The 25,016-nt window shown below is 42.3% G+C and overlaps 1 pseudogene; it reads left to right on the forward strand.

Annotated features, from left to right (window-relative positions):
* The first annotated feature begins 6,338 nt into the window (after positions 1-6,338).
* Positions 6,339-24,359, forward strand: LOC131695294 (ribosome biogenesis protein BOP1 homolog; annotated as a pseudogene).
* The last annotated feature ends 657 nt before the right edge of the window (positions 24,360-25,016 follow it).

Raw genomic sequence — 25,016 nt, forward strand, 5'->3', positions numbered from 1 at the left:
CTCGCAATCGCAAAAATGGAGAGATTTGGAATAAATGGTAAACGGTACAGCATGGGGTTGCCTCTATGATGATAACCGGTCTTCCTTAATTCACGATCTTTGCGATAACTCGATACTGTGACACTTGACGTGAAGAACGCATTCAACAGCGCAAGCTGGGATGCCATCGCGCTCTCGTTATACCGGCTTAGCCTACCGGTGGGTCTGTACCGGATCCTGGAAAGTTACTTCCAGAACCGCGTTCTGCTATACGAGACCGATGCCGGTCAGAAAAAGGTTCCTATTTATTACCGCCGCAGTCCCGCAGTGCTCGATCCTAGGCCCGGTGTTATGGAACCTCATGTATGACGGGGTTCTGAGACTGAAGTTCCCTACTTGGAGGTCTATGGGGAGTCAATCCCTGAGGTAGAACTTACCGCAGAACACGCGATCAACACGGTGGAGGAATGAATGAGCGCGAGAGGCCTCGAGCTCGCTCAGCATAACACGGAGGTAGTTATCGTCAGCAACCGCAAGTCGGCACAACATGCAGTTATTCATGTGCGGAGTCTAAAGTCTCTCGGAGTCATTATAGACGACAAGCTGACCTTCGGCAGCCATGTCGACTATACATGCAAGAGAGCTTCAATTGCTGTTGCGGCATTATCGAGGATGATGTCCAACAGCTCAAAGGCGTTGCCGTATCTATCCTCAGGTACGGCGGCCCATCATGGTCAAGAGCACTGAGCATAACCAGTTACCTACAGAAACTGGAAAGCACCTACCGCGTGATGTGCCTCAGAGTGATATCTGTTTACCGCACGAGATCACACGATGCATCCTGCGTGATAGCGAGCATGATGCCAGTCGGGCTGGAAAAAGAGGTGCCCGCGAGCGCACCAGGGTGACCTCGGTCGCCAGATGGCAGCGTGAGTGGGATAACTCCTCGAAAGGTAGGTGGACCCACCGGCTGGTGGACCTAACATATCGAGCTGGGTGGGCAGACCCCATGGGGAAGTCACTTTCATTTGACACAATTCCTGTCAGGCCATGGCTGCTTCTGACAGTACCTCCACAGGTTCAGGCACGCGGAGGTCCCCGCCTGCCCTGACTGCCCAGGTGTAGACGAAACTGCCGAACACATACTGTTCGTATGTCCTCGTTTCGACGTCGAAAGAAGAGCAATGCTTGACGTCTCTGGCTGGGACACAACCCCTGATACCCTTATTCAGTGGATGTGTCAAACGGTGGAGAAGTGGAGCGCAGTCTCGACTGCAACCACCCAGATTGCCTGTAGGCTACAGGGAATTTGGCGCACCGAGCAACAGACGACGGGCACGACTAACTAGTTATTGGTTAGTTGGAGCGAAAAAGGCCGAGCGCAGAAAAGTGAATGAATGTTCTTTTCATGCTGAGACAGGTTTGGCGCAGCGACTGGCAACCGCGTAAGGGGTAAACCCAGCCACCCCGAAGCAAGCCAGAAGAGCGAGTGTATACGCGTATATGTGAACTGCCTCATGCCAAGATGGGAGGGTCGTAGCGTAATATGTTGGGACTTAGCTATCGATGCCTCGTGGCGTGGCAGAGGAGCGAAAGGGTGAGCATTCAAGTCAGTCTCACACGGTATGTTAAGAGTCAGCACAAAAGTCAGCCTCACAAGGTATGAAAACGGTGAGCACCCAAGTAAGCCTCACATGGTATGCCAGAAGTGGGGCCTAAGAAAAATGTCCCACATGGGATACCAGGGGGAGCGACAGGGGTGTAATAGAGTGGTAGGATTAAGAGTGAGCCAGGTGATAGGGTGAGCATCCAAGTCAGCCTCGCATGGTATGTTAGAGGCTAGCACAAAAGTAAGCCTAGCAAGGAATGAAAAAGGCGAGCACACAAGTCAGCCTCATATGAAGTGTTAGAGAGTGAATCAAGGTGTGACAGAGAGAGCACCCAAGTAAGCCTCATACAGGACGTATGAACGCGTGAGCGAGAGTGAATGAGTACATCAAGTACAGCCATCCCCCAAAAAGTAATACCGAGAGGTAGCTCTTACAAACTCAGTGACCCTGCTTCAGTTTGCGCCGCAAAACTAGTTGCCATTCAGTATACCTTTGGAGTCATTGAAAAATTACCCGCAGACCATTACTTAATCGTTTCGGATAGTCTCAGTTCCATTGATACGGGAAAATACGGGAGCTACTGAGTGCTTTATCTGACAAATCTTTCCAGATTACCTTGGTGTGGGTCCCTTCTCATTGCTCCATTCCGGACAATGAGAAGGCGGACTCCTTAGCTAAGGTGGGTGCTATTGAAGGTGACGTTTTTGAAAGACCAATTTGCTTCCACGAATTTTTCAGTATTACTCATCAGAGAACCCTCGAAAGTTGGCAAACCTCGTGGAGCAATGGGGTGCTAGGAAGGTGGCTACATTCGATAGTCCCTAAGGTATCGACGAAACCTTGGTTCAAGGGGATGGATGTGGGTCGTGACTTCATTCGTGTGATGTCCCGACTCATGGCGAACCATTACACGCTGGATGCACATCTCCAACGTATTGGGCTCGTGGAGAGTGGTATCTGCGCTTGTGGCGACAGTTATCACGATATAGAGCACATAGTCTGGGCGTGCACCGAGTACAGTTCCGCCAGGTCTCGGCTTATGGACACCCTCCGAGTCCGAGGAAGACCACCCAACGTCCCGGTTCGAGATGTGTTGGCAAGCCGCGATGTTCTCTATATGTCCCTTATATACACCTTCGTAAAAACCATCAATATCCAACTTTAACTGCCCCTTTTTCCTTATCATTCTCAGAAGCGCTCTCCAAGGCGACACAAAACATCCCTGTCGAATGAGCCAACAAACACGGGACCTACAGCACGAACATCACACGCACAACTCGAAATGTAGCCGATCAACATCTGAGCCGCACTACGAAATCGTCTGGAGAAACCCCTGCCATCTTGAGAACGACCACCCAGTACATGATTCTTCCTGATGAAGGCCACCCTGATTCTGTAATCCATCCGTTGATCTCCCGGAGCCTGACACTGAAATAATGTTCCCCCCTGCCATCTTTGTCCACCCTACTTCCCCTGACTTTTATACACAGAAGTAACACCCCTTACCCCCCCCCCCCCCCCAAATATCTTCACGAAGCATTTAGCTGTGTTTCCTGTCTTTTCTAGTTTTAACTATTATATTATATGATCTCGTTGAAAATGCCCAACTCTACTACCACACAAAATAACTCTAATTAATGTCCCCGAATCTTTACAAAATTTAATCACGCCCTCTAGTTATTTCTACTTTTAAGATAGTCGTAAAAATTTTCCCCCCTAGTTAAACATTATTTGCTCCAATAATCTCATTGCTAAAAATGTCAAACCATATTGCCATAAAAACTAAATGACTCCCCTAATCTTACGAAAATTATATTACCCCCTTGTGTATATGTATAGCTGTAAATGCGCCTTAGTTTAATTTCAAAAATCAATATGTAATCCCCTAGTTTTAAGTAATTGAAAATGTAAAGCAAAACAAAATTGGCACCTCTAAGCTAACGCAAACCTGCCTTATCAAATACACGAATTGAATAAAAAAAAAATACGAATATTGCTGCTTCTTGATTATCTCTCAAATTATTAAGGTCAATGTTTATATTCTCGAGGCCATCAAAAATAGAACTACGGAAACTGTCTGCTATGAGGGAGAGTTTTTTCGTGTACTGTGACGAGTTATCGAAACGAAAAAGGTATCGTCATTCGTCACAAACATAAAATCCGTACCCTAATGCTGATGCTGTACATAACACTGCAAGTTTCCATTGGTGCCAAAACTTAATGTTTGTTCATTATTTTGCTTTTTTAAATATTTGGATACAACTGTATTGGTAATACATCTAAGAGGCTTGAAATGTGCTTGTACCAAATCTGTACATTAATGAATGAATACTTTCTTCGTAGGTTTAAATCTCTATAATAGCGAAGGCCTTGCAATAATTTTCTTGCTTTTGTGAATTATGCCTGTCGTCCATTATGCCTAACGTACATTATGCCAATCGTCCATTATGCCTAAAGTACTTATGCCTAACGTATTTATGCCAAACGTCGTGCACCCCGTAAAAACTACGGAAAGTTGCACACCTGAACGCGTGAAACTAGTCGACAAAAGTTAAATTTTTTTTAACCCTTTTTATAGTTAGTAAGGAAAATAAGTGTTGTGTTCCGACTCGTGTCGCGTTTTTGTGAGTGTGATTTTGCATAGAATGAAGTATTTGCAATGTGAATTCTATGTGTTATACTTTACGACTTAGGGACCATTCATAAATTACGTAACGCTTTTAGGGGGGGGGAGGGGGTTCGACAAGTTGTTACATATTGTGACATAGGGGGGAGGGGGAGTAAGCTAGATCGTTACGTAACATGTTTTCACCGAAGAAAACAAATTTTTTCAAGGAATTTGTTACGTAATAGGGGAGGGGGGGATAAAGAAATTTGTGACAATTTGTTACATGGGGGGAGGGGGGAGTCAATTTTGGGCAATTTTTGCGTTACGTAATTTATGAATGGTCCCATGTCGGATTGTAATTTGTAATGAATTGAATGTACATATTATTACATATAGGTATTCAATCCAAATATTTAGAATCCTAATAAACTGGAAATGTACAACTGTTACCAAGTGGGCACCTTTTTGTTCGAGAGATCGTTTTGATGTGCTCCGGTTTTGATGAAAATTTCAGCGTTTCTTTGTGCATGTTAGGAATTGGTTCATCACCCTACATATATAAAAGATCAACGGCTCCGTTAAGGTTTTGTATCGAGCAGTGTTTAATCAACGATTGACATAATAACCAAAACCCGTCGGAAACCTACCGATAGAAAAAAAACTGCACATCCCAATAGATATCAACCGTGGATCTCTCGTGAGTCCGAGCAATTTCGCCGTGCAGTTTCGTGAGCCAGCAGCAACAGCGGCACATCGCATCGGTGGGAAGTGTTTTGAATACCGGCAATTTGACGCTTTTAAAATTAAAGGCACCCTCAAATGGGTTCATTAACATTTATTTGCCATGCAGAAGTCAGTTTTCGTGGCAGCTAATTGTAATAATAAAAAAACTCGCCAAAGCATGCGCTTTGGTGGTTCTTTCTCCGATGTTTGCGAATGTCGAGGTGGTCAAGATAAGCGGCCACAGCGGATGCGAGCCAGTCAAACCTTTCATACCCATCTTACCTACCTATGCATTAGTTAGCATCGTTCGCTTCGCTTTTCAATTAGAGCTGCTCTGTCTGATTAAAATCGACTCCTAACGGTACCAGCTACCACAGGTCACCGAGAGCTGGGGTCCAGATTGCGGCATAACTCATTATTTATTGTTATAACTAATAACGTGCGTCTCCTGGTCGCACATTAGCATACATAGCATATGGTAATTGCACCACCACCACTTCGGTCTTTATTGTTCTAACGAGCATTTCATTTCACTGCATTGAAAGTGATGGGCTTTTCACTCGTCCGAACACTTCACATCACACCCCTAGGTGGCTTTATTAAGACAGGAACGAGTCTTAGAACACCGCTCGCGGTTAGAACAAATAAAAGCGAAATGATTTATGAGGAGAAAATTGCGGTTTGCAATGGTGTGAGGGAAGGTGCTTAATGCTCTTGCTTCATGAGTAGCTGCCGTTTTAGTTTTATTATCATATAAGGAAACATGTAGAGCAAATCAAGTTCGGTTTCATCTTCTCCGTAGAACCAAGATGTTGGATTTCGACTTTAGATGGTTTTATGAGCGACTTGAGCACTAGCTCTTCATGCCTTTCTTTATTAGTTGTGTCAAAGCTAAAATTGAACTGTAAGACGGCCGGCGTTTAAATTGAATTTGTTCAAGCGGTACTTAACGTCCACTGGGAAAATATGTTCATCATTTTCTGCTACAAATAGGTTTAGAATTGTTCGTACCATATAAAAAACCGGAAAGGTCGATAGTGTCAGGAGTTTAACAGCGATAATTACGCAACTACTTGACGGGGAATGTAAATCATATCAAGGCAATCTTACTTTTAGTAGAAAATTGATAGATAACTGATTCAGAGCAATACCATGCCAAATATCGCAAGAAAGGGTTTTTTTTGTCTTAATCTCTTTCTTAAAAAAATCTTACTTTCTTCTGCCCTATGTTACGACTGTGGTTAACTAGTAAGTTCCATTATTTTTCTCCGGATAAAACCAGCCTAGAGACCGCGTAGTATCTTGCGAGTTGAAGTATATCACCCAAGAATTGATCCACTGGACTCCTGCTCCTATCTCATAGAAGACGACATAACCGAGAATTCCTAAGTCAAAGTATAACTCCGTTCCATGGCTGCATGGCTAAAATACGTCAACCGCGAACCTGCGAGGAGTTCCCTGGCGGTAATACTCTCAGGAAACCGCTGCAGGACGTTCATCATGCCGTTTCCGCTGTAAGATGTCATGATCTACACCGTAACTTTATTTACTGCGTTCCACGTCTTTACATCGCTTGTCATTCTGTAGGCTACATTATCCGGGTTGATGCCTGGCCCTCCCGTTTTATGTAGCTTCCTGCACGTCGCTTCAAACCTCGCACATTCGAAGACCACATTCTCCAGTGTCTCCTCGACGTTCTCACACTCCGGGCACAATGGTGAGGTTGCGTACCCGAACCGATGAAGATACTTCCTGAAGCAGCCGTGGCCCGACATGAGCTGTTTCAGGTGGAAGGTCATTTCTCCGTGCTTTCTATTGACCCACGTCAACAGGATTGGGATGAGCCGGTAGGTCCACTTTCCTTTCTCCGTATTGTACCATTCCTGTTGCTACGTCACTATCGAATCGATTTTCATCATCTTCCTCGCGTTTCTTTCATTGATTGTTGCACTTGATATCCTCCGCAAAAGTTCCGAAGATATTTTTCTGTACGCAATAGTACGACCACCAGCCGGAACGCCCTGTGCAGCTTTTCGAGGTTCCGTTTGGTTTTCAGCGCCGCAGCCCAGGTTAGAACCCCACATCGCACTATCGATAACGAAACACTACATAACAGAGCGACTTTTCGCAGGTGTATTCAACGTGGTTGTTTCAGTGCACGCTTCGATGCAATCACGTGCCTTTCGACGGTGATCTGTATCCGCTGAACCGCTTTGTAGTTGCTAACCAATAACACATCCGTCTTGTGGTAAGCTCTTTACAGCTTGACCTCGTTAACACAGCTATCGATCGCGTCTATTGTCTCCGTCACTGACACCTCCACTTCTCCAAGTGTCTCACTCATCATCGTTAGTGACACGTCGTCCGCGAAACGCACGATTTTCACTTTCCCAGGCAGCCGCAGTGTTAAGACCCCCATCGTGCATCCCGTTCCAAAGAGTTGGACCTAAAAATGGAGCCCTGAGGAACGCCCGCTGCGACTCGCATTGACTTCTGACTGGCTCATTCAGGATCTGACTTCAGAATTAGGCTCATTCTTCTGGGTAGCGCTGTGGCATTGGCCTATACGAGGCTAGATGGCCCGGTGACTTCCCTGACTTTGGCAGCAACACCAACTTCTATAGCTTCCACATTTTGGGATAACTTCCATCATCTAAATACTTCTGCCGTAACATTTTGAACATGATGTGCGGGGATCGCACCACATTTGATATTCCATCCGGACCGTGGGCTTTCTTTGATTTTAGTCGCATCGACACTTCTTTGAACTCGTCGTTAGTCGCATCGTTAGTGTGCGGGAAGGGAATATTGCGGTAGTGAGTGATATCTCGAAGACTCGCCGAAGTGGTTCAAGGAGCCCGCTGATGCACTTTTAGATAAAAATCGAGAAAACGCTATCTGGACCCGGAGAACTAGATGATTTCAGCTTGGAATTTGTTCCAAGAATGGCAGCATTGTCGACGCAAATTCGGTTGATAGTTCGTCCTAGAGAAGGAGTTAGGTTGACGGCGGCAGCGACTTGTCGTGGTAGAAGGCTCTCGTCGAAAAAAAAAAAAAACGCTTGAAAATTTGTCGGAGAACAGTTGGCAAATTTACTTATTGTCGTAGTCTACAACTCCATTAAATGACATACAAAATGGTGAACCGGATACTTTTCTCTGCTCGTTCACATATTTCCAAAACTACTTGGGATTAGATTTCATTTCGTTTCGCTAGCGTCTAAAAAGACGCATCTGCTTCGCTGTTGTATTCGTGGTTGAGTTGAAAGTAGTGGTTTCGTAATGCAGGTGTCTTGATTGGTACTGATTGTTCGTTTGAGCACATGATGGTCGATCGGGTAGTTAACAATATTAGAAAACGTCTTCGCTGCTTCGTTCGTGTCCTCATTGTTAAGATTTTTATCCCAGTTTATATCCAACAGCGTCCTTATGATGCTGTAGTAGTCAGCGTTTTTAAAATCGTAGACGAATGAGCTTGAGACGTCTTCAAAATTCACTCCTGGGTTACCAGCGAGTACAGGATGTAGCGGGGGATAATGACGCACATGCTGGACTAAAGGAGTCAGAGCAGTGCAGCAGTACGGAGCGTAGTCCCTGACACTTACACAGCAGAAGTCCAATGTATATCCATTCTCGTTGATGACATTATTAATTTGTCGAAGAGTTGCGCTGCTGTAGTTGTCCAAGATATAACTGGCATTGTTGATAAGCGCAGATTTTTCAATATCCATCGCAGAATCTTAGAAATCCATAACTTGCCTGGCACCACGTCAAGCCAGGTAATTGAAGTCGCCCAGTATAACAATATCATCAGGCAGGTCAGCGATCGAGGTGATGAAAGAAACGGAGGAAAATGTACATCGACCAGGCTGTTACCTCGATTTCTGTCAGGTGGAAAATACACGACACACAGCAACATATTGGGATCGGCAAGTTTCACTGATATTAGTACTTGCTCGGAGATCGCCCACCATCGTTGATCACTCGGGTTTATATACCATGGTGAACGGTGATAAGCACCCCACCACCTGATGTTCTGTGACTGTTGAGGGCGTTGCAGTCACAGCTGTAGACATCGAATGTTGAACCAAACACCTGACGAAAATATAAGCCACCAACATTCTGGTAGTAAACCTAGATGCTATTGGATGACGGATCAGGTTCAGCAGAGAGCAAAGCCATGTTGCCGTTTTGAGCGTGTTGGAAGATCCTTTCTTCAATCCCACGAACAGTATTGGAATGGCTTACGGACGCTTGGTCGTCTATGGTAGGGGTTTCGAGACATCCCGAATCAACTGCGTTGCGCCCCGGAATGCGACGAACATCGTCGGCCAGAGAAATGGTTGACATATGGTCAGAAGATGTTGGAGCAAAAGGCAATATCGGAAGCGATGAATACATCAGTGCTTGACGTATTCGGATCAGGTTATACTTGCCATTTGTGGTGGGTTGGAAGACTTTTACACCCATCCCATACCCATGACCGGGACGACTGATGATCGCTGGCTGTAATTGCTGGACTGTGGCGGGGGATCGAGGGCTTCCATAGTGCTAACTGCGGTGCGTTCCAGTATGCGTTGAACCCCGATGGCGCGACGCGGGGAGCAGGAACGGTATGATAGTAGCTTACGGCGGTGTAGCTTGGTATAGTGGCATTGCCAATCGTTGGAAAGTCCAAGCAGCTATCTACGCCCTTAGAAATTAGTCGCATCTCCCCTTTGCCCGGGGTGTGTGAAAGTGCAAGGGACGTCGGAACAATGCCCTAGCTTCGAAGGGGTATGCTCGGCGCGACAGCCTACAATATCCTCGAAGAGATGTGCCGCGGTAAGCATATTTGGGCTGCGGTCAACAGAGTGGTGACAAGTATACTCTCCGAGCTGCAGAGATAGTGGCGAAGGGACTAAGAAAGCAGCATCGTCAACTAAAAAACCGCCGTGAAACAATAAATCGGGTTCCGCCGGAGTAGACTAGATCCATCGCCAGGTACCAGTTGAGTAGTACGCGACGAAGCACCGGATGCCAGGCTACATCGAAATCGCCGGACCGAGCTCGACACCCTCCCGGGTAGCTCATGAGTAGGCTAGATCCGTCACCAAGGACAAGATCGAGTAGACAGCGTCAAACAGCCAGAAGCAGGTCATTGGGGCGCCAGTGAACCGGAAGCTATACACCACCAAGGATCACTAGACAGGCAACCTACTGGTCGGCTCGTTGAGTAGGCTAGGTTCACCTCCGGGAACTAGATCGAGTAGAGCGGGACGAAGCGGGGAGCTAAATGGCTGACGAAAACAAACATTGGTATCGTAAAAAACCCATCGCCGAGGAATTCACAGTAGGATAGATTTTAATTGGCTGGGAGATAACTGGCATACAGATATCAGTACTGAGAGAAATTCCACCGCTGCAATGCTCGGAAATGCCGTAAACGGGAACTTAATTCACTAGAGGCGAAACCATCGAATATATTCATAGGGTGTCTTTGGAGGAATTGTTCGTATGAAGAGAAACTTGGTGTCTTCGACAAAGTTTTAGAAACGCTCGTAATGAAAAAACTTGAACTTGTAGGACTAGAGGTTGTAACCGCTTGATTACAAAATAATTTATGAGTAGCGAGTGCATCTAAATCTAGAACTTTAACCAAAGTAATTTGTGTTACTCATAAGTGGTGACACCAGCTTATTTAGCCCTGGTCGCCGGCCTGGCTGAAGTCGCCGGCTAATTATCAAGGACCAGTAACCAATTTTCTTCTTAGGGAGTAATGTAGCACCAGCGACGATTTTGCCGGTCTCGCCCTGATCAGACCTAGTGCTGATATGGCTAACCGTAAAAGAGATAGCAGGTCGTCGTCGCAGGTTTCATCGACTTTGTGTTGATCATCGCTCCTCCCGATAAACGCCAAGGACGACCGCGTGGCTCGAGGGCCCACCGCAGCAGAAAGAGTGACGCCAGGGATGACCTGCCCTATTGCCATCACCAGAGATCACCGCCAGTGCACCACCATGCCCTACCTAGCCCATCCGTCACGCCCCAACAAATTTGGAATCTGAACAAGTAAGTCAATTAATCTAGAAAAAAATAAATTCGATCCACACCCTTCGACCAGACCCGAAAACCATCCCACAACAACATACGACCCTGGGACCCGAGGACCAAAAAGAGGCCTTCCATGCCCACTTCTGAACGTCCGTACCAGGCGTTATGGCTTAGGCAGGTTCCCTCCAGGAACTGTAACGTCCATCCTCGGGGGCTGAAAGCAGCCGCGATCCCGTAAACGGTAACAAAGTTATCGAGTTAAAAAGCGTTTTCTTTGACAAGTCATTGAATTTAGTTTTTTTTTAAAATAACTTTTTCCACTGTGACTTTTCGTGCAAACGATGTTACCGACAAATGTTGTAGTGTTAAAACCACATAATATTGTTGAAAACTGTATGTAAAAATACTCATTCGTTTCAAAGTTATTTAATGTCAAGGGTAGGCAGAATAAAGGTAAGAAGTTTTGATCCGTGGCACTCTAGCATCTTATGGATATGGTAAGCTCACTGTTTGGATGTGCCTAAATGCAAAAACAATATCTTGAAGCAGCTCTTTTTGGACTATTTTTTATTTAATTTGATTAATTTTCATCTTCGGATTTTCAAATGTACTTTACATCTACTTAGAGTTTTTCCCTTCTATTCTATTTCAGATCATCTTTTGTTTACACCTTCCAAACCTACAATATTTATCACCTTTTTCAACCCTAGAACGTTGCACTGGGGTACAAATGTACCCCACGCGGTTGATCGCACTTTTCGCAGAGGAAATGCAAACAAAGGAAATGTATAATACATCATTTTCTTCGTTTTTTAATTGCGAAAACAGCTGTGTAAGAAAAAATACGAAATTCATTGAATCAATGATACATAAATTGGTTTGAACAAAAAAAATCGAAAAAATCGTGGTTTTGACTTTTTTCACAATAACACTGCGAATGTTCAACCGATTTAAAAAAAAAATCAAATGATTCTAAAAGCTGAAAGAATGGTCTAGAAACGCTATAAAATGAAATTTCGAAATTTTTGAAAAAGTGTAATTATTTGGAAGAGTGAATGTTTAAACATCCGGTTTTGGAAAATGCCACTAAATGGGGTGAAAATTGAAATGAAAAAAAAAAAATTTCTAATCAGTAATACAATTGTAACAAGCAACGTTACTGTTGCAGCAGTTACTGTGCGCAAATTATACTTGCGAGTCATTATTTTGAAAAGCTATTGAAAACAAACAATAAAACAATAAAAATCAGCAAAAACGATTTTTTTCTACTTCAAAATTAAATTAACTGAATAAACGATTAAAAACGAATATATAATACTAATTGTTACTTACGCAGAAAAACAGCCAGTATTTAAACTGGTATTGTCACGAATCACATTTCCACTGATAGCACGAAACCTGACGAAACACTAATGGCAACCGTACACTGGGGTACAAATTTACCCCACGCCAACTTTGACACCTGCTTCAACGAAGGCTATAAGCAAACTGGCTATACCACCTTTTCTTACTCTTACTAGGAACTCTAAATTGAATTATGATTAGGGTCACAGGTCAGTAAATACCGAATTCTCATCTACACACGGCTCCAAAACATGGCGTGGGGTATATTTTACCGCAGTGCAACGTTCTAGGGTTAAATATGTTTGTTTTGCTTCAAATGTATTTTCTTCTGTTCCACTATTTATTTCTATCAGCTTCCAAGAAAACTCTTTCCTAAAATTCTCTCTTCTTTTATCGCAATCTGCTATGAACTCGATTTATGTTTTTAATTGCAAATGTTGCATTAGAGTATGTACTTTAAGTCCCACCGACTGTCAGTAACTGGTGTGATGTTTGCTCGATGTCTTGTACGTTGTCATCACACGAGGGTGTTTGCGGTCGGTTGTACCTTGGCTCACTTTTTCATTTTTTTTTTCGCTTTTTCATATAAAATTCAACAATATTTTTTTTCGAAAAAGTTTGGAATTAATGGTATAACATTCTTTTGTAAGCATTAAATTCATTATGACAGGTGCATTTGAGTATATATCAGTTTGGGATCTCCGATGATATTAAATACTCCACATTTTTGCTCCAACGTTTATAAAATTTAGGTATTTTTGGTGAAAAATTTCGCTTCCAAAAATTTTGTTCGGCAAAACGGAAAGTGATAGACTATTCTGTTTATTTCTATTCAATGATTCGACATTTGACCAACACTTTCCTAAATTTGCATTGAAAAATACTCAAAATTGAGTAATTGACAGAGAATCCTCGAAAGACACCTCGAAAAAATGCGGTGTACATAATAACTCAAAATCTCATAAACCAAAGGTTTTGAAATCTTGCACAATTCTTATTAACATCATTGCCAAGGTACAATAAACTTTTTAGTATTATTACTTTTACAATGACATGTTAACCATTGGTTTTTAGCAAGAGTTGAACTATTGGCTTCAAAGCGCCACGAAAAATCCCTCGTTCAATTTTCAATAGATTGCAATGAAATTGTGAGAAACTATTGTTTAATTGTGACATTATGGTATGCAAATTGTAGCAATAAATTAACTGTTTGTATCGCCACAATACATTTTTAAATAAAATGTTGTTTTGCCGAATTAATCAGTACCCTCCCGTTAACCAAATAAAGTTGAAAGCATTTGACCGCCCCATAATTATCTTCTACTGTAAACGGAACCCAATCACATCCCATTACTCGCCGCAAGGAAGCAGCATGGGATCATGCCTAATTGCGAATTGTACTTCTATTATTACATTTTATATATCGTTTCAAAGGCATTCAAGTAGCTTGATTTCATGTTTCGAATGACCAAACAATTAAAAAATGAAAAATCCTTGATTAATTGCATTATATGTCGCACTGGTTCGCTCTTCACTTCAGCATCTTTTCATCATAACGCGGTGCAGCGTATAGAATCAACTTTCAGCCAGCTCGTTTTTGCCGTTCATCATCTGCCCTGGAGATATTCAATAAATCTTACCAGTAACGAGTACCGCCGCAACCTAATTGGTTTGGAGCATTCCAAAAGTAATGTTCGTATTCGACTTGCTTTTGGACAATGCAGACTGTCCCAGTCTCATTAGCCAACGAAAAACATTAACATCACACGCAGAACTATCAGGACCAGCTGTTTTCTCATTAAGTCCCTTCGCAAGAACAAATTATGGGTTCAATAAGCAAGAGCACCTGGAGAAATTTTAACCGTTGTTACCCGTTCTATGATTTTAAAGTGTTTCGGGCTTCTATTAAGCGTCTAATGCCTAAGAAATAATCATGTAGCAAACGACTATTTTTACGTTTGTTTCCCATTTCACAAGACGTAAAATTAAATGAAGCAGCAACGTTACGCCATAATGACGCTTTTTTAAATGTTGACAAGTTGAATTTTATGTCGCAGCTCGCCGATAGAAATTTAATCAACTTCACCTCTATTTTATGATGGGCTATCGCCAGTTTCTTCTCTTGCATCCAGTCTCTGTCCACCGAATCTATCGCCTCCGTGATGAGGTCCTCCACCTCTTCTAGTGATTTCCTGAGTACTTGGAGCACCACGTCACCGGTGAAATCGACAATCGTCACGCCTCTGGGAAGCTTCAACTGCAATACTCCATCGTACATCGCGCTCCACAGCGGGTTGAGTCGACGATTGAGCCCTGAGGAAAACCAGTCGTAATTGTCCTTCTTTTCTCTCTCTTGTGTGTCTCTCGTAGATCAGCGTTCAGTTCTGGCAGTAGCTCTTCAATATCTTGCAAAGGTGTTCAGAAAGCATCGTGATGTTCAGAGAATGGAAGATTGCGTCCCAGCTAGAAGAATACTTCAAATCTAAAGTGCCACCGCATTAAACCTTTTTTTCTTTTTCTCTGTTTTTCCCGTGCCGTTCTCCCTCTCCGTGTACTTGATTAGCCTGTTCAGGATTATTCTCTTTAACATTTTTGCGACCGTATCCAACAGACATACTGGCCTATACGCCGAAGGATGCCGTTTTCGGCAGCAACACCAGCTTCTGTCGATTCAAGTTAGCGGGAAAGCCACCTTCGTCGATGCATTTCTGCAGCATAGTTTTGAACATTCCTCTCATTCGGTGTCATTGCGAGCCCTCTGACTTCCTCTCCTAGCTAGGAGGCAACTCACACGTAGATCAGCGATCGTCGTTCCACTAGTATGCTGGGCGGCTACCATTGCCTGGTTTCTCGATCCTCACTATGATCATCGCACGCTCTTGTTAGTGCTGCCGTCAACTCGTCCGCACTCAAGTCCAAGAAGATTCACTTACATTTAAGTGCTTCGATTAACACGACCTTTCATAGATCGCCGTTCACCACGTTGACGACTGGTCTTCAATCAGTTATCTTTTCTCTGAGCTTATGTAGCATGAACAGCTCTATAGACGTAACAGCCAGAGATGAAGACTCCGTTTGCTTACGAAGCCTACCTAGGGAATCTCCCCTCACCCTCCTACCGAGCATATGGCTTTATTTGTTGCCCAGTTTCTATTCCTGGATGGGATTTGGTATGACTCCGACATGATAGTTGCATTGTTCATCGATTCCGACACCAACTGCCACAGCCGTTGCTGTGCCGTATCATAGTGGTTGGGTCCTTTGCCTCGGGAACTGTAATGACTTTCTCTAATCTTGCACCTTATACCCATAATTGAAGCAACCGGTTTTTCCCTTTTTATACGGATGATCATCCGCCAACTCGAATTGCTCCTTTAATGCTAACCAAACTTCTTCCTCCGTATAAATCTTATTCAAAGCATACGTCATATGGTTCCGGAAGCCCCGTCCGAAGTATCCGAATTCAGTATAACAGACAAAACGGCTTCTCGGGGATGGAAAAAGGGGATGGGAAAGTAAAAAATCACTTTTTTGCGAACTTTTGTAGAGCTTTGGGTAAAGCGAATTGACCAAAGCTCTTGTGTGTTTTAATGTATCATTTAAATAACATTCTGTTTTTTTATGCAAAAATATCCACAAGCGACTCGGTGATGAAACTTTTTGTAGAACGTCTCTGGAAAAACATGATTTGCGGTAATACCTACCATTCTCAAACTACTTAACCGATTTATTTCAAATTTTGTATACACATTCTATGTAAAAATACACGTTGAGTTTTTGAGAAATTTTTTCGATTAAGGGGTTTTTTTGCTCATAAAATGGCAAAATTTTTCGTGAAAGATAGCAATTAATAATTTGTTTTGCAAATACTCAACGTAGGGGTTAGGTATTACTAACATAGAATGTGCATGCAAAATTTGAAATAAATCGGTTATGTAGTTTTTGAATGGCAGCTAACACCGCAAATTGTGTTTCTTCAAAGACGTTCTAGAAAAAGCTTCATCACCGAGTCGCTTGTCGGTATTTTTGCACGTAAAAATTACAGAATGTTATCGAAATGATACACTACAACACACAAAAGTTTTGGTCAATTCGCTTTACCAAAAGTTCTAAAAAATTCGCAAAAAGGTGATTTTTTTGTTGAAACCTTTATCCCTCCTTAAACAAATTTTAATACTAATTACTTCTAAAATAGTACATTCCAACTATAAATATCAAAACAAAGCCTACAACATTTTGGCATAAACTGTTCTTATCTTTGTAAAAAAATTATAAGTTTTAGTACCAATATTTGAAAATGTAAAATTAGAACCAAAGTTTATGCTAAAATTTATTTGTTATAAACTTTGGTTCTAATTTTACAAACTACATGATAAAAATCAACGAAAGAAACGCAACCGCAAGAATGCCTTGTCGAACAATGCTTGTGCGCGTGGAACGGAGCCATCTCGCACCCGTTCTGATCGAGTACAAGTAAGTTTAGAAAAAGGACACTTTTCTGTCGCGCTAAAAAATGATCTCTTGAGAGATCTTCATAGTTGCCTTTTCTCTATCCCTACAGATTCTTTTATCCCTAGTTTCAGTGGGCTCGGGCTTAGATACGGCATCGTTTGGTTTTCTCCGGATAACGAAAAAAGCCGTGTCTAGCTGAAACAGAAACTGGAGGCGATAAATGAAAAGGCTGGGGAATTTCGATTCGTTATTGACATTCTCCTGTAATTCTGTATGCAAAAGTAGAGTATGTAATGGGTGATTTTATCAATTTTATAAAAGTTTGAAAATTTGAAAAATGAATCTTCTTCAGTTCTTCTGAGACTTTTTTTTAAATCGGTAAAAATTCGGTTACACAAAAGTCCAATTTCTTTTTTCTGTGTTAATGAAATTTATGTTTAGATAAAACTACGCAACTTTATAGTATATTCGATTAATGTATTCTGATCCGCCTTTGAGTTACAATGATGGGATCAAGTCTCCCCGGGGATCAAGTCTCCTCAGTCTCCCCTATCCGTCCGGGGGTGCATAATGCTCTGTTTTAATTATTCTGTGTCGTTATTTTCTTTTCCCCTAACCTTACCACTTCCCTAATCCTTCCCATCAGGAAAATGATGAAAAGCAGATCATGGCAAGGCACAAATCTCCGATCAACATGAGAAACGTGCCATTTGAGCCAGACGTTACTGATTCCTGATTTCTGAAGCTAACATCGTAGCAGCTATAAATTTACAAGCGCGGTCTCAAGCATTAACCTACCGCTCTCGCGATCATGCATCAATCCCGTCCGGAAATTTCTACCCTCATTTATAGTAGCCTAGACTGATGCGTTCAACTGTACCAATCAAACATGACGCTAATATTCACTAGACAACACGTTCCATTGCGACATGACCGAGAACTCTAGTGATATAAGGAAACGAAGTCACTTCTCACATCTCTATCATACACTAATGATTAAGCATCAGATTCATAGTCCGCACGCGATCGTTGAAAAATACACGCGCATAAGCTACATACACGCTAGCACAAGCGACAAACACGTTAACATACAATCACTCGAGCCCTTCGCGATCACACTACTACGGAATTAGCACAGAGATCAGACGTCCACCTCCAGCTTTGAAGTTGTGTAGTTCACCAGGTGCGCTACTGACGTCATTTTGTTTGGTGGCTGAGTTCGACTGAATCGACAGCGACACACATAGACAATTCAAAATGGCCTACATTATTATACCTCTACCAAGTTAAACCATTCCGGAACCGATTCGGAACTCTGAGTGGATGCAGCATGTATTCCTGCCAAAATGGATCGAACAATTGAATCGAAATCGGTTGTTTCCTTGAGCTGGAATCCATACTGACTCCATTCAGGATTCTGAACCGGTTCCGGAACGGGTTAGACTGGTAGTTGGGATAAGCTAGTGTGGCGGCGCTAGTGTTTTAACGTATATTCATTCAAATGTTTGCACATGTTTTATTAATATAATTGTTCGATCATGGATGACTGTTCTCTGTGGAATTAGTGAACACCCACGTCAACCCGGACAGATATGCACCTCTGGAACCGAACGTTAAAAATCACACCTTCCACGCACACACCACCACTACCGAAATAATTATAGGTATTTGTCTGGCAACCGGGGAAAATAAATTTCAGAAGTTATCATTTCAATGATGGCCTTGGACCTGCGCTGCCTATGTTCAAAGCACCACAGCTTTGTCCGTCAGGTCAAGGATGTGTGAATCCCGCTAGCCACCCCCCTCGGCCCTAGCTGTCCATAAATTACATTAATTTTAATTCATAGTTAATTTTGTATTAAATTGATGTAATTTACACAACAATATATCACAAAATTTGTGTGTTGGTAAAAAATATAATAAAGTACGTAAAGTTTGTAATATCTGTGAAATTTTAGTATTATTCACACAAGCATTTAGCACAAACTTTACAACTATAAGTCTTTTAATGTTTTTAATGTGCACAAGTTTTATAAACTGTTCAACAAATTCTAGAATTTTTTTGAATTTATAGGATCTATTTAACAATTTGAATTTTTGTTTCAAAACTTATTACAAATTTCACCACAACATCTAAGGCAAAATTCACAAATTAAGTGCAAATTTTGGAAATGTTACATATTTTAGTTCAAACTAGTTTTAACGTCAATTTTAGAATGAATTATTTTATGCCATTTTTCTTCGTAGTGGAGCAAAGTTTAGGTAAAAACTATTTTTTCAACTAAATTAGTTATAGAATTTGCGTTTCGACTTCGTCTCATCAGAATCCGACACTAACTTAGTCAACGGACTAAGCTAGCGTCGGATTGACTCTATTCTGCAACGAAGTATTTTCGTGCATTGTAAACAGTAGGTCTCGTTCATTTCATGAACAAGAATGGCCGCTTGGTGAACGGAAGCTTTCGTAAATTTTAAACATTTAATGTACACTGCACGAATGTTATCGTTGATAACGACATTATTTTTCGTGAATGAAACGAAATGTTTTGTTTATTTTAATAAACGTTTGTGTATATTACGAACGATTTCGTTGGTCGCACGAACTCATTTCGTTTATCTTGGCAAAGTTTTCGTATTTATTAGCCTCTTATTGTTTTAGTCGATGTTATGGGATCGATGTTTGACAACATCGATTTTTTTATGTTAAAAAAATCGATGTGGCCAAATCGATTTTATTGTGGTGCGAAGAAATGGCAGCTTAATGAACGAATGTTTTCGTAAATTTTACCTATTTAGTTTTCATTGCACGAATGGTATCGTTGATAACGACATTATGTTTCGTGAATGAAATGAAGTGATTCGTTTATTTCAATAAATGTTTATGTATATGATGAACGATTTCGTTGGTCGCACGAATTAATTTCGTTTACCTTAGAAAAGTTTTCGTATTTATTAGCCTCTTATTGTTTTCAGTCGATCTTTTGGGATCGATATTTGACAACATCGATTTTTTTTAATTAAAAAAATCGATGTGGCCAAATCGATTTTATTATGGTACGAAGAAGTTTACATTGCACGAATGTAATCGTTGATTACGACATTATTTTTAGTGAATGAAACGAAATGTTTCGTTTATTTTAATAAACGGTTGTGTATATTACGAACGATTTCGTTGGTCGCATGAATTCATTCGTTCATCTTAGAAAAGTTGTCGTATTTAATATCATATTATTTTGACGTTGCTGTGGTAGAGAAAAACTCAAACATCTTCATACAAACCAACGAGCAGTTCGCGATGGCTCAACTGAATCCGTATCGCTCCGGATTCTGGATCAACTGGCAGCGAAAGAGGTTCAGGAAATCGCGTGGTATTTTTGATAGTCGTTTGTACGCGCGTTCAGTAACTTTTGGTTTGCGGGGAAACGGAAGGCGTTTACCTAATTGGAATTGGAGACGGAAAATGAGAACGGTCCCAAATCGAGTCTAAAGAAAACGGAATTCGCAGGCCAGGAAAGTGCCAGCGATTTTTATAAATCGGACGAGGTAAGATGCGCTGCACATAGGTTGAAAGTAAAGTGACCTGGCGAGCAAATTAAGCCAATTTATCCGGATTTCAACGGGGTAGGTGTCTTCCCAGAAAAAAATCGCACTTCAAGAACCAGGACGAGTATGCTGCTGGAGATACAAGAAGGACAAGAAGGATATAAGGAACACTGTGGGAAACATTCCGATGCACTGGTACGATGAGTATAAACACGTTGGATACGATTAAGATGCAAACAAATTGACCAAACTGCCGGAAACTGATGCCATCGATTATTTCCTGAAAAAGATGGAAGATCCCAACTTTTGGCGAACAGTTAAGAATCCACAAACTGGTCAAAATATTGTGCTGAGTGACGAAGACGTTCGGCTCATGAATCGTATTATGGCTGGGAGAAATGCGGATGATCAGTACGACAATTATCAGGTTAATTTTCAAATTATCGCTCATTTGTGAATTTTCTAATATTATTCTTTGCAGCCCTGGATTGAGTGGTTCACATCAGAAGTAGAAAAGATGCCCATTCGTAATATTATGGATCAAAAGCGTTCATTTTTACCAAGTAAATCGGAGAAGCTTAAAATCCTTGGCCTTGCTCATGCACTCAAGATGGGTTGGATTAAAACACGTGCCGAAATAGAAAAGTAAGCCGCTTTGAACAAAGGCCCCAAGTTCTACATGGTTTGGTACACCGATCAAGGAAGAAATGCGTCGCATTCATGATCATGTTGTCGCTCTTAAGAGACCGCTACCGGGACGTGCTGAGTCCTACAATCCACAACTGGAATATTTATTTAACGAACGAGAGCTGGCCGAATGGAATCAGTAGCGTCTGGCTCAAATGGCACGTTCCCCATGTTGATCGGAGATTTGTGCCTTGCCAAGAATCGTCTTTTCATCATTTTCCTGATGGGAAGGATTGGGGAAGTGGTAAGGTTAGGGGTAAGGAAAACAACGACACATAACAATTAAAACAGAGCATTCTGCACCCCCGGAGTGATGCTGAACGATCTGCAGGTGCTACAACAGCAGGAATAAAACTTCCAACCCCCGGAGGGATTTAGAACCTCTACTCAAACAGTGATCGGATATATCAACACCCTCGAGAGGATATTGAGATAACAGAACGACAACACCCCCGAAGAGATATTGTCATTCAAATACGGCTAAAAAACTATAGCTCTTTACCACACTGGGTTAGGAACAAAAGCATATCCTTTAATTTCAGCTCTCTGTACATAGGTTCATCTATGTATGGAGAACCAAAAATCCGGATGCGCAATTGCATTAATACAGGGCAATTGTATATCAAATGATATGATGTTCCGTAATCGGATTCACAAAGATCACATGAATAATACTCAGCGCGCTGAATAATAGCCATGTGATAATTGAGTTTGCAATGTCCAGTCAGTGCCCTGACCAGAATACTGCAGTTGTGCTTGGAAAAATGCAACGAATTTCTTGACATTTTCGGACTCACATCCGGCAGAAAAGCCTTTGTTTGAACGCAAGTTTGCAAGCTACGCCAATGGTTGGCATGTTCGAATGCAGCCCAAGAGCGAATCTTGTGCTTTATCCAACTTATTGACAGTGGTAGAACTGGTTCTGGACCAACGAAATCAGTCGCAGCGCCAGCTCTAGCCAATTCGTCCGCCCATTCATTTCCAGTAATGCCGGAATGACCGGGTACCCATAGAAGGTAGATAGCATTTGAAATGCTAAGTTCTTCGATTTGAGTTCGACATGCGATTACTAATTTCGATCTCGAATCTGCCGAACTAAGTGCTTTCAGGGCAGCCTGACTGTCAGAGCAAAAATAGTTTCTTTTACCGCAAATTCCCTGTTGAAGTGCGGATTGTACGCCACACAGAATCGCAAAGATTTCTGCTAGGAATACGGTACAGTATCTACCAAGCGAATGAGATTGGTTTAATCTCATCTCATGACAATAGACACCAGCACCGGCTCGGGCCTCCAACAAAGAACCGTCCGTATAACAAACTACGTATTCTTCAAGTTGTCGCTCCATCCAGCCAGACAGCCATTCCTCACGAAGAGGAATTCTCACATTGAAAGTTTTAGTAGGAAAACTACATGTGAGTGAAAGGTCACTGGGAGCAAGTGTATATTCATCCCAAGTAACCATTTGGGGCCACAGTCTTGTGTGGCTAGTTACACGATCTATTGGGTTACTGTTCCAGAGCCCAGTAACCTTAAGACGGTATGCACAAGAAAGTGCTTCTTGTTTCAGAAACACATGTAGTGGTTTTATGTTCAAGAGTGCCTCGAGAGCAGTAGTAGGTGTTGTTGAGAACGCACCAGTCATCGCCATCAAGACCATCCTCTGAAGATGGTTTAACTTTGATTGGATTGTCGTGACTCCTCCCTTCTGCCACTAAACAAGGCACCCGTATGGCAGTATTGGTCTAACAATTGTTGTGTAGATCCACTGAATGTACTTGGGTTTGAGTCCCCAGGATTTGCCGAAAGCCCGTCTACATTGGCCAAAGGCCATGCAAGCTTTCTTGATCCTGAAATCGATGTGAGCTGTCCAATTAAGTTTTGAGTCGAGAATTACCCCAACGTACTTAACTGGATCTTCGACAATAATTTCAGAGTCAAAAAACTGCAATGGACGAGCTCCGGTTGTACTTCTTCGCTGCGTGAAAAGCACCATTGAGGTTTTATTTGGATTAACTGATAGTCCAACATGAAGACACCACCGCTCAACAACACATAAGGCTTGTTGCATCAAATCAAAAAGTGTGTTAATGCAAATACCGGTGATCATTATATGATAATCATCGGCGAAACCATACGTCGGAAACCCAAGCTCATTTAGTTTTCTCAACAAGCTATCGGCGACAAGGTTCCATAGAAGTGGTGAAAGCACACCACCTTGAGGACATCCACAGACACTCAGTTTCCTCATCTCTACTTGTCTTAACGATGAGCACAGATGTCGGTTGCTAAGCATTGTGTGTATCCAGTTCGTGATATATGAAGGTACTCCATGATCTCGTGCTGCTTCCAAAATGGATTCGAAAGACACGTTGTCAAAAGCACCTTCATTATCGAGAAAAACTCCTAAACTTGATTGCTTTTGTGAAAAAGCTTTTTCAATGTTGTAGACAACATTGTGTAACAGGGTGGTAGTAGACTTCCCCCGCTGATATCCATGTTGCATTGCATGCAGCGGGTGCTCGCCCAAGCTACCATCCCGAATGTAGTGGTCGATTAAACGTTCCACTGATTTGAGAAGGAAGGAGGTCAGACTGATCGGTCTAAAGCTCTTTGCCTCCTCATAAGTGACGCGGCCACCTTTGGGAATGAATTTGACAGTTATTTCCATAACTGACATACTTCAACCCGCCGGATGCCACGCGGCTTCTAGGCTGGTTTTGTCCGGAGAAAGATGATAGAGTTATCAACCTCCTAGTGGACCACAGCCAGTAGGGAAACATTTAATTTTCTAATATTAGTCTTTGCAGCCCTGGATTGAGTGGTTCACATCAGAAGTAGAAAAGATGCCCATTCGTAATATTATGGATCAAAAGCGTTCATTTTTACCAAGTAAATCGGAGAAGCTTAAAATCCTTGGCCTTGCTCATGCACTCAAGATGGGTTGGATTAAAACACGTGCCGAAATAGAAAAGTAAGCCGCTTTGAACAAAGGCCCCAAGTTCTACATGGTTTGGTACACCGATCAAGGAAGAAATGCGTCGCGTTCATGATCATGTTGTCGCTCTTAAGAGACCGCTACCGGGACGTGCTGAGTCCTACAATCCACAACTGGAATATTTATTTAACGAACGAGAGCTGGCCGAATGGAACTGTCACGGGGAAGAACCGTGGAAAAGAAAATTGCATTATATCCCCCAAAAGTACAATTTGCTCCGTGAAATTCCCGAATTCGGCAAATACAGTCGGGAACGGTTCTTACGGTGCTTGGATCTGTATTTGTGTATTCGTGGTAAATAAACTCGGGTTACTGTTTGTTGTAATATCTAATTATATCTAATGTAATATCTATTGTCCGAACAGTTAGTGGCAGTGGCCTCTAACTCTTTCCTCTCTGGGGGAAAGCAACTGCTGTTGATCAATCCTAATGTTGGCGACAATTCAATCAATCGAAAAACAGAATTTGCTGGCGGAGTCACCAAAATCCAAAGTTGAAAATTAACGTATCGCCACTGCCGTCCAGTGGATGGAAGTTACAGACAAGGATGCAAAATGCCTACCTTTTCCACGGCTGTAATTTTTCTGCCTACATTCTCATTTCTCTCTCGATGCTGCTGTCATTCGCTAGTGCAGGACGCCCAGCGCTGTACGGCTGCCTGTGTGTAAAGCAGTAACATGAGAGAAAACTACTGTCCCCAGTACAGCCACCAGACGCGAGCGGTACAGCTTCTCTTTCCTTATTTTACATTTTTTAATATTTTCAATCTTTTTAATATTTTTATTCAAAAATGACTACAATGAATGCGGCTCATTTACGCCATGGCCGGCATCAACGCTTTCGTGTGCGGGACTCTCCCTTTGACTATGCAGAGAAAAATGTACAAAGCGAGAGAACAAACTTTACTACGCCACACTCTCACCGAGCAGTCGAAGTACAGCAGCAAAACAAAAATGTATTCTACTGCTGTACGGGAAAATGTACTCGATTTGGCTACTGTTCTGGCAAGAGCTGTAGTGATGCGTCGCTGTAGCGGGCTGTA

The sequence above is a fragment of the Topomyia yanbarensis genome, chromosome 1, assembly GCF_030247195.1.
Source record: "Topomyia yanbarensis strain Yona2022 chromosome 1, ASM3024719v1, whole genome shotgun sequence".
In the NCBI taxonomy this organism is placed as follows: Eukaryota; Metazoa; Arthropoda; class Insecta; order Diptera; family Culicidae; genus Topomyia; species Topomyia yanbarensis.